The following is a 6,592-nucleotide window of genomic DNA, read 5'->3' as shown; positions in this document are numbered from 1 at the left end:
TGATACTATCAATATTTAGATTGATATGCCAGCCCTAGAGCTGATGCTTGTCAGAAGTACATGAAATAATAATAATGATAATAATAATAATAATAATAAATGTAATTTAAACACGCCTTTCAGGACACTCAAGGACACTTTACAAACAGAATAAATTAAAATCACACAACTAAGGTATAAGAAACACATGAAATCAACACAATGGAATAGGAAAAGGGATGGAACAGGTGAGTTTTTAGTCTTGATTTGAAGATGGGGAGAGAGTCACAGTTACGGAGGTCAGATGGTAGGGTGTTCCAGAGCTGGGGAGCAGAGCGACTGAAGGCTCTGACCTCCATAGTGCTGAGGCGGGCAGGGGGCACAGAGAGGTGGATAGAGGAGGAGAGGGAATAAGTGGGGTGATGACGTGCAGGAGGTCAGACAGGTAGGGAGGGGCGAGGTTATGGATGGTCATGTATGTGTACAGGAGGAGTTTGTAGTTGATAAGGGAGCCAGTGGAGGTGCTGGAGGATAGGGGTGATGTGGTGATATGTGGGGGTCTCTGTGATGATACTTGCGGACCAGTTGTATTTAATGGAATGCATGAATAATATGAAATTCATCAACAACAATAACACAATGACAAACAGTGTTGGAGAGTAAAACAATATATTTGGCATTACTTAATACAATTTTTACACCTTCCCAAGACTGGAAACAAAGTAGCTAAACAAACTGGTCAAGTTTGAAGGTTGTCTTTGGCCTCCCAGGAGTTTTTCCATTTGCTCCACTGCAAGACAGACAGAGAGATGGCAAAAAGTATTACTTTCACATTGAAACATCTGAAATATGTACCATGCTGACATTGCACTACTTTGAGATATGGAGTATTCAGCTATGTATGCATTCCATGTTATTATCATCAAAATACCCAGGCATTACAAAAGTTCAGTTTAAGCCCCAGTTAAAGATGTAACTGGGTAAATCACGAAGTTGCTAAAGTGTGATAAAAGTGCATTGCAATGTATTTATAGTAAAATACATGTATTGCAAAGCTACTAATATAAGTAAAATGTTTATTTTGAGCTAATGATTACTGTTCCCATTACTTTGATGTTATTGTGACATTGATGCCAAGAAATATTTATATAAGATCCAAGCCTGGATCTGAAATTTTAATGGCGTTTTGAGATGTTATTATATACTACACTACAGATAGACTACACTGTTTATCTGATTTAATGTAAACATATTTGATATGAACTGAAAATTTGCTTTCAATCATCAGAGATATACAGTATATAGTAAAACTGAACACACCCCAAGTCAGTGTCACTAGACTGTAGTCCTGTAAATCCTAACCACCCCTAAAACTGTGTTTGGGCTTCTGTTCAGTAGCCTACTGATGATCTTGCAACCTCTCCAATCTTTTAGAAGTCTACCAATCTGGTATCTTTTCTTCAGGCAATTACTTACAATGTGGAGCGACATTGCATAGACAAGACCCTTTTGAGTCTTGGTGACCATGCAAGGCGCTTTGCAAAGCAAGTGACCATTTGCCCCATTCACAGTGCCTGAGGCTACCATCTATCAGAATATACATTCAACCACACTAACACACTGATGGCTATGCCATCGGGGCCATTTGGATTTGGAATAGGGCATTTTCTATTTTACTTTAAATCCAATACACTACACTGCCCAAAGTATGTGACATCTTTAGGGAATGCTTGACGATAAGACTTTGTAGTCGCCGATCAAACTGAAGTTGATAAAAATGTTTATATTTTGTTAGTTCCCCTAACCCACCAGTACACTATACTTCAGATAACATACATACCATCCAGAGCAAGGTTGCCACTGCACCAACACCTCAACACAGCCCTTAACAAGACAAAAAGACACAAGGTAAAATTAGTAAAATTGACTTTCAAAAAATTAACAGCAAATACAACCTGAAGTCCAAGTGGTATCAAATAATAAAGTGCAATATGGCTAAAGACTGTCACTCTCTTTTAAACAAAACACCTTGGTTTATTTCTGTGCAGACAATTACAGTGCATGTTTCCAAAGAGTTATTCTCATCATCAGTAATTTCTTATGCTTCTTGAAACAAACCTCTCTGACTCTTTGTTTCAGTAGTTTTTTGTAGGGGAAAACACTTGACCCTTGATGAACGGCACCCTGAATGAATGAAACAATGGAAATGATTTGTTAGAAGACATCTTCTCAATATTACCATGAGGAAAATGTTCAGAGTAATTCTAAACACTTCTAATAACAAAAATTACTGGTAACTGTAATCTGAACAGGACACTTCAATGATGTCACAGTAATATGACATCGAAGGAGGACATTTTGGAGATGAGGAAAACAATTTGCACATGTTTGGTTTATTTTAAAAAAATGATGGTATGATTTTTGAAGTCTTTCAGTTGATGCTGAGGGACTCATTGATTTTTTTTTCATGATTATTATTCTATATTTTGCACAAAAAATATATAGTTCAGACAAATCTGAGGTGCATTTTTAATGGCTGCTAAACCAGAATCAAGAGCATTCTGCACGACAAAGATTGTAACACTGGAAAATACTAATTTGATTTCACATTTGACCACTACTAAACAACAACATAAACAATACTACATAATTTTGTCCCTTGTTGAGCCATCATACAGTAAAAACATATGAAATTCTGAAACATATGGGAAACTTATGCTTAGAAATACTGTGAGGCTATCCTAATTGTACCTACATTGCTCCTTTATTTTACCCCAAAAGAACTATGCTGGGGTACTATATGATCATTCAATAACTTGCTATAAAAAAATAACTTGAAATCATTTTCAGATAGTAGAGATAGTGCCTGATGAAATCACACTGAGGCAGGCCCTGCTCCTTCATCTGAGAAAAGGCTGGAATGAGCCTGGTCTAACTGAAACTGATTGACAAAGTAAATTAAAACACAGTTCGGATTCAGAGAAAAACACACATACCACTAAAGTCTGGATTCCTTCTTTTTTTTTCTGCTGGGAGCTGGAGGGGGTGGACACAGGAGGAGAACAAGGGGTGGACACAGGAGGAGAACAGGGGTAGGATACAGGGGGAGAACAGGGGGTGGACACAGGAGGAGAACAGGGGGTGGACACAGGAGGAGCCGAGGACCTGCTTGTAGTAGGAACCTCACTGCTCTGTGCTGGAGTCTCCTCCGCCCTGGTTGCCACAGTCACTGTTGGGAAGAACAAACTGTGTTGTGAATATTGAAAGTTGTTGCAAACCAAACATACACATATCAAAGATTTCATCTATTGAATCTGCGCAAAGAAATAACTGATGTGAAATATATTAAAAAAAAAACAGTATACACCATATACAGTAACAATTCATATTATAAGCTCATATCTTCATAGATAATCAATGGAATGCAGAGCTTTTAACTGTAACTGAGTAATCTGAGTAATCAAACTCTTAAACCTTTTTTGTTTTTTTGTTTATCTTCATTAAAGTCTACCATCCATGAATTGTTAGTTGCTGTTTCTAAACACACCATTCAAAGTTGGCACCTCTTAAAAAAGAGAGAAAAAAGAATGAGAGATAGCTAGAGTTATTGAAAATTTGTTGTTTCATTTTAATCATATTCTTACTCACACCCTATTGTGCACAGTCTGCAAAGCTCCACTAGGGATGTTCAGGAAAATGCTTCACAAGAACAAGTAATGATTTAGATTTAGTTGTATATAATAAACAGTGAACATTTGGCCTCGGCAGAGATCTGCACTCACCAAGTGCCAATCTAATGGGGGCTTAGTCCCCTGAGTTGTACTGCTTCCTCCCTCTGTTTAAGATTTATGTAGCTACAGAAAAATAACAAAATTATTGGCTGAGATACATGTGACTGCAGAACCAGAGAAGGTGGAGATCGATACGACAGACAGACAGAATGTGTCAATTGTTTAATTGTTTTGTTTGCTTTTTGTGTTTTTTAAATCGAAACGACAGTCGGCAAGTCTTAAAAGCCCTCTTTAGTCACTTTATCCTGGTTCCTATTTTAACACCGGTGTTAGCACTTAATCATTAATCTATCTACAAAACAAGACAGCAGTCATCTTCTGTATTATTTGACTGTGGATTAATTTAAAATATTACAGTATGGGAGTATAGGAACATGCTGTTAAATGGACATCAGCAGGCAACACATTGTATGAATGCATGGTGTCTGACTAAATATTGATAAAACAGGAGGTAGCAATACCAGTAACAAACTCCTGCTGCAAACCTACCAGAGGGCAAAGGAGAGATGCACAAAGTGTATGATGTAGTTTGTGAGAGTGCAGAGTAAAAGATACCTACTAGGATATCATGAACACTATGTGACCCTTAACTATTTTCAGTTACTCTATTTTTCACCAAAGATGTAGTCCCTTAGATATCTCTTAACGTGAATGTATGAGAATGATGGAAACATTGTATCTTAAGTGCTCCTGTGCACCACAACCTAAATTCATGTCCTTTGTCTTGGGATCTTATCTGAGGACAGATAAGATTACCTGTACGTGCATGTGATTAGAGCACAAAACTTTGCTGTGGAAAAACATGTCGCTACCAATGAAAGAGAAATTTTACCACTATGGGATAAATCAAGAGTAAATATTCAATCAATCTGTGGGGACACAGTGAAAGACTAAATATTAACTCTACAATAACTAACTTGCTATAAACAAATGTATGTCATTTTTTCTTTTTAAATTCATCCTGAATTCATTATGGATTGGGTGTAATTATGACATATTACTATTAAGACTTTCATAGATCCTCTTTATTGTGGCAAGGGCATCTTTAGCGTCCTCCGTGTCAATTTGCCACAGACAGAAGCACTCCGCCACAAAGCCACCTGTGGTTCTCTTGGCAAGGAGGAGGACTGGATGTCGCTCTAAGAGCTCCCATTTGTGGAGCTGGGACAAAGTTTAAACAAAACTTTAAGACCAAAAATTAGAAACATATCAAGTCAGATAATGCTGAAAATGTATGAATTGTGCTTTGGTTGAAAGCTTTACGTTGAGAGTCAGAGTGAAGTAACAATTCCTGAGTAGCAATGTCAATAATGCCTAAGCAAAAAACAAAACACACATTTAAGTTCTATTCAAATTCAATGAGGGACAAGGGAAAGATGCCTCTGTGTATCCATGCATGTGAAAGCACTGATACAAATGCAAACTACATCAGAATCAGAAACTATTGGATGTGGACATGGAACAACCTCACAGTTACATTACATGTTCTTTTTATTATCTGCGTTTTTGGGTCAACTAGATTGCTTTCCAGTTATTCCAGATACAACAGTATTTTTTATTCTTTCCCAAGTGTTACAACCCGGCTCTTAGGCTGCAACAAACATAGGGAGAGAAGACGAGGACTAGTGCAAACAATGATTTATTTACCAATTGAGAATTAAATATCAGTGTCAGTAATCAGTAAGTGTAAGCAGGTGTGTGTATGTGTGTGTGGATGCATAAAACTAAACTAAAACAAACAGCCCGCCAAGGTCCATGCCCATGGTATCTGTGTCTGTGCGAGAGAGGCCAGCCAGAGTCTGAGAGAGCTAGAGGGAGGAAGGAAGGCCTCTTAAAAGTGGAGTCCAGGTGTAGCTCATCCCTGTAATGATGACCCCGCCTCCAGGCCTGAAACAAAACAGATAAGGCCAGCACAACACTTCCACAAATAAGGGGTCGTCACACAAGTACTTAATTTTTTGTTTTTGTTTGCATAAAATGAAATAAAAAATAAAAGGATCAGTCAGCCTTAGAGGGTCTGGAGGTTGAAGGAGGGTCTTCCTCTCCGGGTGGGAGAATCAGTAACATCACTAACCGGGCTACTGGCTGTGTTTCACCGCTGATCGCCACCGCTGATCACCACCGCTGATCGTCAGCGGTGGCGATCTCTCTGTGTCACTGCTGATAGCCAGCGGCAGTTTAGGCAGATTGCCGCTCGCCGCTGGCGATCAGCGGCGACACAGAGAGTGCAGCACCGCTGCACAGAGAGTGCAGCACCGCTGATCGTCAGCGGCGAGCTGCATAAACAGCTGCTTTATGTGATTGTATCAGACTGAGTCTGTGCTCCGGTCATGGAGGACGTACTGAACAAATATGTTTAATTAGGACGTGTCAGAATGGTCAGTTATGAGCTCTATGTGATCTTTTCTTAACAATTTGTGTGTTTGTACGTCGGTGAAATACGTCCCCTGACTAAATACGGCGACCGCTGGTCGCAGTCTGATGCGAAGTGGTGCGAACACACGAACACACGTTTGCTGACTTTGTCCGGCACATTAGCTTCATATATAAAATCCTCTGTAAAACACTATGCTCCACTGTGCAGCCACCAACAGCACACTTGTCCCTCTGCTTGGCATAATAACGCTCTTCCTCCCTCGCCTGCACTCTCGCAGGGACAAGGTGGAGTTAAGGTGGAGCTTGCGAAGTAAACGTACTGGTGGGGCGGTAACATTCGCGGTGAAATGCGCATGCTGACGTCATAAGCGCAGGGAATTCAACATCGAGCGTTTTATCGCCTATACTTACACTAAGCGGAACCACGAAAACATGACTGAGTATTG

At 39.4% G+C, this 6,592-nt stretch overlaps 1 long non-coding RNA gene across 1 annotated transcript; it reads right to left on the bottom strand.

Moving 5' to 3' along the window:
• Window positions 1–631: 631 nt before the first annotated feature.
• On the bottom strand, window positions 632–2,158 carry LOC122759355. Its single transcript, XR_006358254.1, has 3 exons — window positions 2,098–2,158; window positions 1,820–1,863; window positions 632–769 (listed from the first exon to the last, which is right to left on the bottom strand). It is a non-coding gene; the product is annotated as an uncharacterized LOC122759355 (long non-coding RNA).
• Window positions 2,159–6,592: the final 4,434 nt, after the last annotated feature.

Source organism: Solea senegalensis, linkage group LG18 (genome assembly GCF_019176455.1).
Source record: "Solea senegalensis isolate Sse05_10M linkage group LG18, IFAPA_SoseM_1, whole genome shotgun sequence".
In the NCBI taxonomy this organism is placed as follows: Eukaryota; Metazoa; Chordata; class Actinopteri; order Pleuronectiformes; family Soleidae; genus Solea; species Solea senegalensis.
Note: the sequence above shows the minus strand (reverse complement) of the source record. Positions and strands in the feature narration are given on the sequence as shown.